Genomic DNA, 15,383 nt, shown 5'->3' with positions numbered 1-15,383 from the left:
GAATCTTGTTCACAAGAGAGAAGTGTGCTGCACTTGGTGAGAGGAATATATACATGTTTTATTATTATTTCTGGGTAGATTTTCACTCAAACCATTCTAAAAATGACTCGAAGCACCTGCAAAATTATTCTATTCTCAACTCAAAGTGTTTTGTCCTTGTACAAACAAAAACTAGATCCGGTGCAACAACAAGATCAGAGATCGTATCAAGACAGGTATTTCCTCTGTTGTCATTAAATTCATTCCCTCTGATATCTTGTAATTACTGGTGGCGGGATGTCAGCACATGAGAGAAGAGGGCACCACTCCTCCACTGTCGTGCCAAAGAAGCGGCAACACTCGTGATGATGAGACAATATCTACTTTATGATCATCTCTCCTTTCATGTTTCATCTTAACTTCTTCCCTTTCGCCGCCTACTGTATCTCTATTGTTTGCACTATTGTTTCTGTAAAAAAAAAAGAAAAAGAAGAAAAAAAATGAGGTCTGAAAACAGATTCTGGTGCAGGACATAACCCCTGGGTGGAGCATCTGAGCAGAAGGGAGGAAGGATCTCTGTGTGTAACCTGTGACAGAGTGGGTGACAGCCCAGAGGACGGGGAATTAAAGAGGCTCTTGTCCTCCTAGGCTGATTGACACAGTCAGAGGGACAGAAAGGTTTGTGGAGGTGCTGGTATTCCCTTGGCTATTTCTACCTTTGCACTGGACAAGGGGCACTGTCTCACTTTCTTTAGCTGTGTCTTTCTCCTCCTGCTCTCCTTTCTCTCTCTCTCTCTCTCTCTCACACACACACACACACACAAATACACAAACACACACACACAAACAACCACACACACTAGGTCTCATTATAGGAATGCTCTGACCCTTGGGGACTTCGCTTACTTCTCGGTCTCTCTTTCCAGTCCACAAAACCTGCTGTCGGACAAAAGGCATGCTGAAAGGAAATTTGAATTTGAAACAGGGGCCACAACAAAAACATGCAGTTCCCAAATGGAAAAAAAACTTTAGAAGACTTGGAGCCAGCTATTGAGAGGTAGCGGCCCTCGCACAAAAAGCAAAAATGTGATTCTGACACGATCCAGCCAACTAGCTAAATGTACTGTAAAGATAGCAGATACTGCAGAGGGAGAGGGAGGGATGGCAGAGATCGAAGGCAGGAGCATTGGACACCAGGGGCCCAGCGGGTAGGACTGTAGAACGTACACAACCGGGAGCAGATAACACACAATCACACAACACACAAACAATAGTGAGAAAGACACAAAGAGAGGGGCACATTTTGGCCAATCCCTTGGTCAGTCTCTGCTCCCACAGTTCTGCAACTCACTGGATTGGAAAATTAGGTTTTCTAGTTACCCTTTAAATCAATTGTAATGTTAAAAAAAAGAAGCAAAATCCATCCTGACACAATACAAGTCCCAGATTTCTCACATGAAACAGCTCCTTGTGGAAAGCAGGTTTGATTAAGGTGGGTATTTGACACTGAGGTATATTGGCAGTAGCTGTATAATGTCCAGTAACAAATGATCTTGGTCAATACAACTACATAACTGTCAGCCATTTTCAATCACAAGATCTGAATCGTGTCGATATCCAATCAATAGACGGATGGAGATGCGCTTCTTCAGGCTCCGGACAGCTGAGAGAGCTGCTTGTTTTGTGCGTGGCTGCAAGCTACGCAGTATGAAATTGAGAATTATACAGTGAAACCTACTGTAAAGCCAAGATGCTCAGCATTAGGGATACACATCTGCTCAGCATTGTGTGTTGTTCGCTTTAACCAATTCACACAATTCAATTCTTATTCCATCGCCAATACAATGTATCCAAATCACCAGGACGCTGACAGAGCCTGTGCCGCCAGAGCGCACCGCCACCACCACAGACCTCCACACCGGACAGCTTGGGTCACTTACCTCTGGTTTTCGGGGGGGAAGGTGCCGCCGAGCAACGGCAGTATGAGTCGATTGTGAGTCCCGCTGGATACCAAAAAAAAAAATCCGAGAGTGATCAGAAGAGAGAGGAGGCTCGTTAGTGCGTTACCAGATCCTGTGTCGGGCTTTTGTAAACTACTCCTCCCTGTCGCACCTGTCTCTGGCAAAAACTGATCCCGTACGCCGGCCTGACATCCCTAAGACAACTGTTTCAGGGGTTGTGTGACCGTGTCTCCCCCCCACCCCTCCCTGCTTGTTTCAACACACACACATACACGCACACACGGCACCACCTGTCCCCGGTGCAAAACAGCCCACAAAGAGCTTCTATGTCGCGCAACGACACATGGCATTCCCCCGTTAGTCTCTGCAGCAATACTCCCTCACAGACAGCCGTCCGAGATCCCCCCAAGTAATCTGGAAACGCTGGGAGCAGTGGATGATGAAACGGAGAACGCAATAATAACCCATCCAGCACACCACTGGCACCAAACCAGCTGCAACGTCTGGAAATGTAGCTACATCTGCCGCTCTCGTTGCTCGCCCAGTTGTTTTTATCAATCTTACCGTCCCCACAATAGTTGGTCTATCTCGCCGCTGCGCACCACCGCTGCTCTGTCATTGCTGCGTCTTTTCCACCTCGGGTCTCACTGAAAGGAAATACTGTCCCTCTGTCCGCTTACGCTCCCCACTTGCACACAGAGCCAGGCTCGGGATCCATCGCGGGGCAAAGTCCCATTCATCGGTTTATTCAAACAGTTCCTGTTCCTCGGGCTGCAAACTCAGGAGCGTTGGGAAGGTGGGAGGACCACGGCGTCTGTCTTCTAGCGGTTGTGTGAGCTACAGCATCTCCAGCGCTGCTCCCTGCTGTCATCCACAAGAGACTCCAAATGCCCGTTAGTGCCAAAACCTGAAGCAGAATTATGCGGCGACTGGAATGGAATTGATTAATAGGGTAATTGGGTTTCACTTTGCGCCGTCAAATAAAAATAATAAAACTCCCTTGATGTCAAAGTCAAGCCACTCACTGCTTATTGTCTGTCGACTATATTTCATGGTGGAAGAATGAGAAGTGAAATTCGTCATCTTGTTAGACACGAGGTCAAACACAGACCGGAGGCGTGAACTTTATTCCAAGGAAGCTTTACCGAAAGGACAAACAGCAGATAGTTAAGAAAAGGTCTGACATTTTGCTGACGTTAAAGTAAGACCGCAAGGAAGCGGTTTCCTGATAATAGTGACGTTTTTTTTTTTTTTTTTTTTTTGGCTTTCATTTCTGGATAATCAGGTGGAGTGATGCAAAGTAGACAGGGGAAAGGAAGTGGATCCAAATTAGCCGAAGTGATGACACATTTTGAATAAACAGAAGCTAATGGTCTTATGTGAGATAGTAGTTTCAAAACTTACTTTAGGCCTACTTTTGTATGTTAAATGTAGGGCTGTCCTCGACTAAAGAAATTCTTAGTCGACTAACACTTATAGGATTTTGTCGACTAATCGATTAGTTGATTTAATTGACAGAGCTGTGCGCTTTGAGAGGTTGTTAAGACTAGAAAAGCACAATATAAATGTAGTCCACAATTAATCCTGCAAAAGCACCACTTTAAATCTTGTGTTTACCATAAATGTGCTCAGAAGTTTCTTGGAAATAAGTAATTAAGCATGAATAAGAAATGACTAATCGATTAAAGAAATCTTAGTCGACTAAGACCAAAACAACCGATTAGTCGACTAATCGACTAAGAGGTGGCAGCCCTAGTTAAATGATATGAAAGTGCTCATATTATGCTTTTCCCTTTCCTTTAGGGTGTTAAATATCTTTGTTTGTGCATGTTATAGGTTTACAAAGTGAAAAAGCCATCTCCAACAGAAACTGCAACACAAACTGCTCCAAACAGCTCTATTGTAGTCCAGCCTTTACTTCCGTGACAAAAGTGCATCACTTCGTAACACGTTATAATGCTCGGCACTCCCTCATACTCTGCTTCTGACTGGGTAGTTGTCCTTACCTAGCTAATGCGCACGTGCGACAAAGATAGGAACAGAAGTGAGATGTCTCACATTCATGTAAAACAGAGAGCTCAACACACAGGGTGAAAAGAGGAGCTGCAGCAATGTGCAGTACAACAATGAAAATTAAACCATGTAAACCTATTCTGATATAACCTCTAAATACAATGATGAACTTGAAAATGAGCATAATATGAGCACTTTAAAGCTATAGTGCGTAGTTTCTGTCTCCCCAATGAGGAATTTCTAAATAATGACAACAAAACGGTCGGAGCATCCACATGGCGCAAGCTTTTGGTGATCACGCACCCCCCTCCACACAGTTGCTAGTAGCCAAGGAGGATATGGAGGAATAAAAAAAAACATGATGGACTCTTCAGAAGAGGTCATTATCTTTGCTAGATTTTCTGCACGCAAAAGTCGCCGGACAACACCAATTTCTGAACATACTGAGAAATACAGAGAAAGTTTTGTGGAGCTGATAGGCTTAATTAGCTTTGTAGCAACTAATTTGGCTATGGCTTGAATGTAACGGACGTTCAAACGTACTAAAGCTTTAACTAATTTACAGTAGGCCTAGGTTATTTCTCAAATACTGTGAAGCAGCGTCAGAGTGGACGATACCAATAACATTGGGCCTCATTCACCAATATCTTCCTAAGTTTTCCTAAAAGTCTACGTCGGATTCATGACGTGTTCTTAAACAGCGGAATTGTTCGCACCTGTGTTCTTAGGATTGATGAATCCCACGTCTTTGTAATTGAATTAATTAGCATAAGAAAACGCCCCGCAAATCCCCATATAAGGACATGACACTTCCTGTGCACCTCCTGGGAAGCGCTGAGATGGTTATCGGAGTCGCAGATGACTTGTACATTGCAGTGGTGTACTGAATCTCAGTACTTAACTAAAAGTACAAATAACCAGAAAACATATTTACTTTAGTAAAAGTAGAAGTACCACAATGACAACCCTACTTAAGTAAAAGTAAAAAGTAGCCTACCTGATTTTAAATGTACTTTAGTATTTAGTATTAAAAGTAAAAGTACCTGCATAACAAGTTATTCTCTTAATCTTATTTGCATATTACCATTTTAAATGGTACGTCCACTACCACATACAAGGCCTGGCTTTTAAAAAAAGTTCCTATCCTAACAAGCATAAAACGGAAATATGTTGTTAGAATGTAGAGATGTAAAGAGGTTGAGCCAAATAAATAAGATATGAACGCGTCTTACGCTGCCTGGCGGAGAAGTAAACGACGCTGTGGAGAGAAATAGATGGCAACTATGATTTAAAAACAGGAATAATAAAAAAGAAACATTTTTAACGGTCAGGAAGACGTTTTGGCAGGGGGAAAAACTGATCAGAAAATGTAACGAAAATGTAACGGAACGTTGTAGAAATGTAGTGGAATAGAAAGTATAGATAATTGCTGCAAAATGTAATGAAGTAAAAGTCAAAAGTATGCACTATTGATTCTACTTACAGTAAGTAAAGTACAGATACGTGAACAAAGTACAGTAACAAAGTATTTGTACTTCATTACATTCCACCACTGCATTTTGGCCCTATAAATAGCGCGATAAATCACCAAATAACCGTTTAATTGCTGATGTAAATTGCAGTGTTAGTGTTTCTTTGCATACTATGATTTTGTTTTTTCAACAAATGATCAGGAATACATTACATTACAATACTATCATTGTCAACGACTTTAGAATTAAATAAAATGCAGTAACCAGTCATTTGGAGCAAACTGTCATCACTCAAATGTGTGTAAGAGTGCTCTTGAGTGTTTGTAGATTTTGTTCTTAGCTAAGAACAAATCCAAGATAAGAAAATATTAGTGAATGTCAGAATCTTTGTAAAAAAGTGCGTAAGTGGGGTTGGTGAATGAAGCCCATTAATTGGAAAATGCAAGCATTACTGAGTTAGCAGAGTGGGAAATGTGTCCAGTTGCATCCAATTTCATTATTTGATGTGATGTGATTCAGCATCAATATTCCATGGGACACACAATTCCTGAAAGTCCATTTTTACATAACTCAATGAACCCTAAAACAGTTTTCGGCAGCAATTTCCATCCTTGAGTTTAATGTTTTTTCTTCTCATTGAGCCTACATTAACACAACATAGGGATAATTTGGTCCCATTGAAATTAAATCTCAATAAGCATCCACACAAACATAAGTGTTGCTTTATCACACTTTGGTGGTTTGTGATAACACTACATCCTCATACTGACCCAGCGGTCTGTAGAGGACTTAATGACCACATTGAAAAGCATTTACAACACTGTCAATGGATAATGTTGGTGCTGTGTTAAAGGAGTTAAGACCTACTGGACCTTGCCATTAAATTGCTAGAAGCCAAAGCCACCTTTAAGCTTTGATTTATGAATAATTCATTTGCTGAAATAATGACTTCTATAGGCTTGAGGGCCCATGTGTGTGTGTGTGTGTAGCTCACTCTCTCTTTACCATCTTAATAAAGCTACTGGAAGCAATCTGCTTCTTTGATACAATCTGCTAATCAGCGGTGCCAAATCAGACGGTCTGATTTGGGAGAAATATTCAGTCCCCAGCTAAAACTGAATACAATTTAGCCTAAGGTTATCTATTTCAAGATTAAATCCAAAAACATATCATTGAATACCATATTGTGTACATTATATAAGTTACGGTTTTAAAATAATGACCAATTTGTTTTTTAAATGCTAGAAGGCTCTTAAAGGCTTTCTCTTGGCATAGTATGCCTATTGTTTTATACAAGTTCCTTTGTGGCGCTTGTAATATGGCCTACTGTTGTCTGACATTGATATTATTGTAGGACGTTGTTTTGGTTTGCTTGTTATTTGCTGTTTTGTTTTTTCGTCTTATCATCATTTACACAGCCAAAAATGTGCCTGCACCAGCACTGTAATACTTATTAACATTAATCATCCTGCTTACGTTATCATCCCATGCTGCGTGTGACTTTATAGCATCCGCAATTAAAACTTCAAAAAGAAAGACTTGCTGAAAGTCTTTGTACAGGCCAACTGCTACAACAGAGGAAAGTGCCGTAGTGTCACTAACAGTGGAATAATGATGAGTTGTCCCCGCACACTTGATTTCTGTCCCTCCATCGCTCTCCGTAGAGAATGCCTTTCTACAGGGCCCAGAATTTTGTGCTATGCCCCTCTGTGTGTGTGTGTGTGTGTGTGTGTGTGTGTGTGTGTGTGTGTGTGTGTGTGTGTGTGTGTGTGTGTGTGTGTGTGTGTGTGTGTGTGTGTGTGTGTGTGTGTGGACTTGTTTAACTATATTCGTGGGGTCAAAAAATCAGGAGTCCAGTATACTTGTGGGGTCCCGACAGCTTTGTGGGGCCAAAATGCTGGACCCCACAACTTTAAAGGGCTGTTTGAGGGTTAAGACTTGGTTTTAGGATTAGGGATAGAATTATGGTTAGGTTTGGGTTAAGGTTAGGCATTTAGTTGTGATGGTTAAGGTTAGGGTAAGGGGCTAGGGAATGCATTATGTCAGTGACGGGTCCCCACAAAGATAGTGCCACAAACATGACAACACAATCTAACATGGCTGCTCCGAGCATTAACAGTAGTGAAAGCTGTATGAATATCTACTAGTACTTGCGTACCATGCTTCAAACGGATCAGGACCAGCTTACATTCATGACATGGTTAAACCTCAGCCAATCAGCTTGCTGCTTCCACTGCGAGGGACACCTAATCACTCAACGCTCCTAAATGGTGGTACAAGTTCCCCATAGAGAGCCAAAGTCACGCTCTTCTAATTCCTACTACTTTTATTCCGTTTGAATTGAGCCATGGATTACAAATATGATGTTTGTCAATTTAGAAGATAATTTTTCAACCGAAGAAAGTCTCGGTTTGTTGTTAAGCTGTTGAAGTATAAGACTGTGAAAATACGTATGTATTACAAAGACTACACACTTAAATGTCACATGGATGTAGTCTCGCTGAAGCTACAATGTCTCTGTGTATCGTACCAAGGATGTAACGTTACTCAAATAAGTAGAGGATCTTGCTTGTTCGTTTGCTTATCTTCTGAAAACACTTCACTGGATAAAACACATCAGGTAAGTTACATGTGTTGTGGAACAAAGCTAAGCTAGCTAGCTAGCTAGCGAGCATGTTGAGCATCAAGCTAGGTGACATAAATTGTGTAAGAGGAGAGATGTAGTTCACTGAGCGGTTTCACACAAAACTAAGTGGTCGTATGACAAACATACGGCTAACCGAGACTTTCTTCAGTTGAAAAATTATCTTTTAAATTGGCGAACATCATATTTGTAATCCATGGCTCAATTCAAAACGGGATCAAAAAATAATGATTATCTCTCCATTGACTCTCGTTCATATTTTTTTATTTTTTAAAGGTCCCATGAGGTCAACCAGAAGGGGCGTGACTTTGGCTCTCTATTGACATCAGGACAGCTGAAAGTCTACACATCTTCCGCCGCAGGCTATGAAACACATCTCTTCTGACTGACTAAAAAATAATGCACTCATTGGAAGTCGCTTTGGATAAAAGCATCAGCTAATTGACATGTAATGTAATGTAATGGGCACAGTTTAACTAGGCCAAGTGTGAGTACGCCCTAAGTCCCTCATCAGGATCAGGAAATCAACTTCTCAGTCTCCTGCCGTCTCTGCTAACCTCCTGCTGATTACTAGCCTGGGCTAGCTAGCCAGTTGGCTCAGGTTTTTCAAATGTAAACAGGGTAAACAGAGGAAAAGGTGAAGAAGATGAGCTAAAGCTAGAAAGCCATCTCATGACTACGAGTCGCTCCATCAGGCTAGGGAAATTATCCCATTAGTCTCTCTGCGCTCCTAGCCAGTCAAAGCTTTCAAATGTAAACATCAGAGAAAATCCAGAGGAAAAAGTGAAGATGGCTATCAGCTACAATCTATGGCTACAATCCCGACTACGTGGACAAGTAGGCCTCCATCTCTACATCAGAGTGGCACAGAGGCAAGCGTGAAGGAATTGAACACCGACCGAGACCTGTCTGCTGGATGTCTTGCTAGCCAGTGTGCAGGTCTCGGAAGGTGAGCTGGGTGTCTTCCGTGACTCCGTCGGTTTCCAGCGGGATATCGGGAGCTGTGGTGTACTTTTGCCGAGGCTTGGCTGGATCCTGGAGTGCCGGCGACATTCAACCAGGTGACTCTTTTTCTGTGTGCCGATCTGACGGACACATTCTTCTTTATGATGAATCATGCACAAATTGAATGAGATTATGGGATTTCACTGGAATTGTACATTGTACGATTGCATGTGCCAAATAAAATTGAGTTGGAGGAGCCCATAAACAGAGCTAAAAGGAGAGTGAATATTGGACTTACATTTGACAGCTAGCCAGAACCACGACTCCAAATGAATGACAACTTGCTCCTTTTCTGCCTGATGTGTACATTCTGACATGGTTGCATTGCTGCCTCTCCTGAATATAAGTCACAGGAAAGATGCAGGAAGGGAGGGAGGACTTCCATAACAACTCAGTGTTTTAGCCGCTGACAGCACTCTATTAAACAGCTCTCCAAAAAAAAAAAATTTGAATCCCCAGATTAGCTTTATTATTCTGTTTCCAGCTACTTTGCATAGAAATAATTTAGGACACAGAAACTTTGAGCCATGTTCAACAAAAGAACACCATGCCATCTCTTGTCAAAGTTTGTGTGCTGACAATAAATAAATATTTCTTTTGTTTGTTGGTTTCCTTTCATCCCACTCAGTGTGTCAGAGCAGGCAGGCAGTTGTAGACCTGAGCCAGATGAAAAGAAGAAGAAGAGCTGCCACGAGAAAGCTTTGCAAAAAAAAAAAAAAAATGGAGAATGCACTTTTTAATCTTTCAACAACAAGGGGAAAAGGGGCAGCACAGTCGTCAAATCCCCTGCGGCTGCAGCACAGTAAGAAATAAGGAGAGGAGAATGGCATCTAGGTGTCTAGCATTAAGAGGGGATATACTGATGCCAAAGTTAGATGAACTCTTCACAGCAAGAACTTTTGTCTGCTAAATTACAATTCCACAGAAATATGACTGCAAAATAAAGATGCCTCAGTCTCCAGTGTGACCATTTTCCACCCCACCAAAGTAATCACATGGTTCACCAAGCTGTGAACAAAGACACACAGACTGTGTGCAGAGTTCATGTGATCAGACGCAGTGACTTCACAGGCTCAGCAGTCACTCTGACAACTTAACTTAGCCAATGGAGCTCAGCCATTTAATAAGCGGTTTCACATCTCCAGCTTAAAGGCTATGACAAATGCATTAATATTAACAAAACCTATAAAATATTTGAAGCAACAAATCAATTTGAAATGACTTGTAATACAAGTAAAAACATTATCATCCCGGTCTGCTACATTGGTCTCTATCAACCAGTGGTGGAAGAAGTACTCAGATCTTTTATTGAAGTAAAAGTAGCAATACCACAGTGTAAAACTACTTAGAGTTACAGTTAGTAACGTCCTGTATTCCAAATCTTATAAGTATAAGCATCAAAATATACTTAAAATACCAAAAGTAACAATTTATTCATATCCAGAATGGCCCATTTATATATATATATATATATATATATATATATATATATATATATATATATATATATATATATATATATATAAATATTACTGGATTATCACTTTAATGTTGCATTTGGTAAAGGTTGAGCTAATTTAATATAGCATCATTTATTAGTGGATTTTATATTTTGTATTAATAATTTAAATCGGCAAAGTAATTGGTAACTAAAGCTTTAAAATAAATGTAGTGGAATAAAAAGTACAATAGTTGCCTCCAAAATGTAGTAGTAATTTGGGGACCCAGGGCAAACACAGGCATGCTACTTTGCTAGTAGCTTTGCTATATGCTAACACTAGTGCTTGTAAGCGCAAGCTAGTGCTTGTTGTTGTCAGTAGCTACCAGCACTGTGTCGCTGGTAATTTCGGGGCCCATGGCAATTGCCGACCTTTGCCTAATGGTAAAATCCGCCTCTGGTATAAAGTACCATAAAATGTATAAAGTACCATAAAATGGAAATACTCAAGAAAAGTACAAGTAGGCTACCTCAATATTAAACTTAAGTACAGTACTTGAGAAAATGAACTAAGTTACATTCCACCATTGCCATCAACGCATAAAAAGCAAGTTTGATCTGACACAATACTGCAAAATTTAAACAAAATACAGTTCATTAGTTTTGTGGAGAAGAAAAATCACACAAGTTAGGTTATTTGACCGAGGTACTGTTTTCTTCTCTCAATGTTATAGCTTTAACTTAAAATGTAGTTACGGTTGACGTGGCACACTAAGACTAAGAATAAGGTGCGTTTGATTAAGTTATCAAAAACTGACAGGAGTACCATCAACACTGATGATCATGCCTAGCGCAGCATTTACAGTGTAATTCTGAATCAACTGAAAATGGGGAAAACTACCTTGATATTGACTGTCCCTGGTGTGGGACTCAGCTCTATTATTCATACATAACACCACAGCAGCTAGCTCAATTTTGAATTGTTCCTCTTCTCAGTGTGAAGTAAAAAGGTTTAAATCACAAAGCTTTGTTTGGATTTGAATGTGAGTAACAATAAGTCTGCCTTCATAAAGGGTGGATGTTTGTTCATCTCCTGTACAGTACGTGAAACAAGCAAACTCCATTTTATATTTACTCATGTTTATCCAAATTGTTCCATTTTTCACGGTTATCTGAGGTCCGTTATTTGTTAGTCTGTGGCGCTGCACTCAGTCAAAAGATGACACTGTAATTAATAGTCCAAAGTAAATTTAAGGTCTGATTACTTATTATATTTAAATAGTCTAAATATGAACTAATTTACAGCCAGTGTGTAAACTCGATCGGGTTGTTGTAAATTAGTTGGGACCAATCTAGGTGACTTTATTATTACTGAGTGCTACTGCAGAGGCAGCCATCAATCTGCCATTATGAATCTGGTGCAGAGATGACACGGTAGAGGAAATGAGATGGGAGATGAGGTGGGAAGAGAAGGCAGAGAAAGGAGAGAGGGCAAGCACAATTTGAAGAGATTTGAAGAGAATAATATTGGAGAAAATAGTGGAAAAGGATAAAAGAAGCAACAACACAAAAATATTGAGGAGGATGAGAAGAATGAGGATGAATGCTAAAACATTTTGAAATATCTTTTATACACAGAGAGAGGAAAAAGGAAAATAAGCAAAGCATGGAGACTCAATGTATGGTGAAAAGGCATGCCCTTTTCCTCACCCCTCCAAGTCCCAACAGATAGCAACACATCAGGCCTTTTGTTTGGGGAAGGGTCACAATAATGTGCCATCACTGTCAAAACTCATAGGATTACAACACTAAAGAACCATAAATATTTCACGGCCAGTCGGCCTTTTCCATGTTTCCTCTCCACCTCCGCTGTGGCAGCAGCTGACCCGTTGTCAGGGCTCTGCGCTGAAATAAGCTCTCTAAAATAAACAGGGGAGAGGCAGCCGTCTGCTGGTATTCAAAAAGCAATGGAAAGTCATAAAACACAGAGTGAGGAAATTGTGCATTCTCAGTGGAAGCAAAGTTGGGGCTACCTGTTGGCCATGGCAAAACACTCAGCTCTGTTATTTGTTGCTTTTCATTTTGTATGTTGCATGCAGTGACCCGGCATATCCCATGTTCTCTGACTGTGGCTACAAATCTTTTATATTATGTGTTTTTAAGGTCTGCTGGAGGTCCCCCACAAATCACTTTTCCAATATCCTTTAAGCCGAAAGGCACAACAGTCATAAAAAGTCTGTAGCCAGTTAAGTTTTCCTCGCGGGGCAATTTTACTCGAAAGATTAAAGACCGTTACTCTCGCAAAACGTCTAATGCATAAAGTTAATTACTTTTATGAGCTTTCATTTTAGGATTCCACTTTGAAAACTAACTTTCTTGCAATGTTCAATTCTCATACACTCTGACCATGCACATACTGTAATTAGTGAAGTTTGTGTATTTTGCTATTGAGGATGGACAAACTAAGACCTATAATTCAAGGTTGTGTCCAATTCTATTGGACTCAAGGAAATCAATAGATATTTTAGGGGAAAACCGTACAGTATGTAGTCGTTCTTGCCTAGGGTTAGATGATAAGTTTGATACCACTCTACACTCTCATTTAGCTGGAGCTAACAGTCGGTTAGCTTAGCATAGCGTAAAGACTTTACAGTGGGAAACAGCCAGCATGGCTCCATCTTAAGGTAAATAAATCCACCTACCAGCACCTCTAAAGCTCACTAATTAACACTTTTTTACAGGACAAAAAGTGTAAAAAACACAATTTTCCAGTTTTCCAGGGAGTTATGTGCCAGACTATTAAGTCTTGGCCAGGACCAGTAACTTCTTGGAGTCTCCGCTGGTTGGCTTGCAACTGCTTAACGCCAACCAATAGTCTGGCACATAACCCCTTATAAAACAGTAAACAACATATAACGTGTTATTTAATGAGCTTTAGAGGCGCTGATAGGTGGATATTGTTACTGTTTGACAGAGAGCCAGAACTCTTTCCCCCTGTTTCAAGTCTTTATGCTAAGCTAGCCGTGATTAGCCCCAGCTACATATTTACCATACATAGGTGAGTGTGCTATCGATGTTCTCATCTAACTCTAAGCAAGAAAGCAAAAAAATGATTTCCAAGATGTTGAATTATTGCTTTAAACTAGTCCCAATGCAGCTTCAGATCATGAAATTCTCAGAACATACGGAAATAATTTTAATAATGAACATCGTGCTTATCAGCATGTGACTAAAGGTCAACCTCCTGTCTCTTTATTATTTCAACATGATGGAGAAGTTCTCTCCCACAGCCAGTGCATTACCCTAGCCTTGGTTATGCCTTATTAATATGTTATTGGGCAGAATATAGTTAGGGCAAAGGTCCATATCAAGTTTCAACCTGCAGATGATTTGTAGCTGTGTTGTATGTTACTGATACCTCGTGTTGCAAGCGTCCGGAAATTTGTTGCAGGATGTTGGAAATAAGATTCCCATCAATGGTGTGGTGCGGATGAAACCAAGCAGATCTGGTCAGCTATTAATGGATGGAAGCTAATTTCTACAGTTTCGAGGCCGCTGATAATGAAGAGCAGAAGGTGAAACAGGAGGGAAAACGAATGCTGAGGCAAAGAAATGCTTGTGATGTGATCACAGTACACCTGAGACTTGCGGTTTGATTGTTAACATGAAACAGAGCAAATGGATTTCATTAGAGCCTAATTGTACTGCTCCTTTCATTGCTTAGCAAAGACCACGTCCTTTCTAAAGTGCGCTTTGATGATGATGGATATCTTATTGAAACAATTAATCTTTCACACGTTACGAGACTCAAAGTGCTCCTGGGATTTAAACAGCTTAAAGTTTTTATGGTTATCCCTTTATTTGTTTTGCGGTTTTTGATTATTTATTTTTTTTTTTTTTTTGGGGGAGTTTAACTGTATTAATGGCTACTGTATTGAATGTATGCAAATCTGTGTTTTGCTATACTGCTTTGCATATTTTATCAAATCTAGGCTACACCATTTACACATACGGCACTATGTATTGGTGCTTTTTGTTGCTATGTATACAGCACTTTGTGTCCTTCCTTTCTATTATGACCAAATGATTTGAAAGTAGGCACTTCTATTTACCGTGGAAAAGGCACAACATATCTTAAAATAAATCTATATAAATAAGATTGGTGGGTTCTGCTCTCACATCCAGGAAAATCTGGTCAAATTGTCAATTAATTGCAGTTATCATGAAAAGTATGTCTTCAGGCAGGAAAAAGAAAGACAGAGAGGGGGAGAGTGGGGTGATCGTTTTACTCTAAGGGACGAGTGATTTTCCTGTTATCTACTAATCTTCAATTACTCAATATCCAGAACAATTTTGGCCTCAATCAACTGATCCAGTGAAGCAGAGTTGTAAGTTAAGCGGGAACAGATGACAGCCTTCGGGGCACATGTTGCCAACTCTTTTGCAGGAGAGTGTGGTGGCACTGGTATGCATGGATTTCTGTGTGTTTTTTCGTCATAGGCACAACATGCAGAGGTTAAAACTGCTTGGTCATTCATAAACATATCAAACAATATGAGGGAAAGGAGTCACACATCTGTGGTCAAGACAACACACCCATTCCCACATTAGGGCTATTTTCTCTCACACTGACCCGTTTAATCTCACGGCCTCAGTCTGGCGTTACAACATAAACTGTTCCTAGTGCAGTCTGGATTTAAAACAACAGGCCCTATTCAATGCATTTCTGATAGCAACATTTAAAGTAATCTGTTTCCTTTCTGTGGAGCCTGGTGCAGGTGTTTGGGAAAATACAAAGGGACACATAATGAAAACTGTAATGGCTTAAATAATGAAAACCCTTTCTAAATGAAAAAGGGAGAGTTAATAGA

The 15,383-nt window shown here is 40.4% G+C and overlaps 1 protein-coding gene across 4 annotated transcripts in view; it reads right to left on the bottom strand.

Moving 5' to 3' along the window:
* The window catches only part of sema6bb (sema domain, transmembrane domain (TM), and cytoplasmic domain, (semaphorin) 6Bb), a 148,699-nt gene that overhangs the window by 131,484 nt on the left and 1,832 nt on the right, over positions 1 to 15,383 (bottom strand). The window contains exons 1-2 of one of the 4 annotated variants that reach the window (XM_028588387.1): positions 2,505 to 2,999; positions 1,920 to 1,982 (exon numbers count right to left, since the gene is read on the bottom strand). The exons of 1 other annotated variant lie outside the window; for it this stretch is intronic. The gene's annotated coding sequence lies outside the window, so the exon portion shown is untranslated. Of the gene's footprint in view, positions 1 to 1,919; positions 3,000 to 15,383 lie in introns of those variants that run through there. 2 more of the 4 variants (XM_028588385.1, XM_028588388.1) reach the window with 2 other exon arrangements.

Source organism: Perca flavescens, chromosome 9 (genome assembly GCF_004354835.1).
Source record: "Perca flavescens isolate YP-PL-M2 chromosome 9, PFLA_1.0, whole genome shotgun sequence".
Classification (NCBI taxonomy): domain Eukaryota; kingdom Metazoa; phylum Chordata; class Actinopteri; order Perciformes; family Percidae; genus Perca; species Perca flavescens.
The sequence above is the reverse complement of the archived record's forward strand: the minus strand, read 5'-3'. Positions and strand labels throughout refer to the sequence as shown.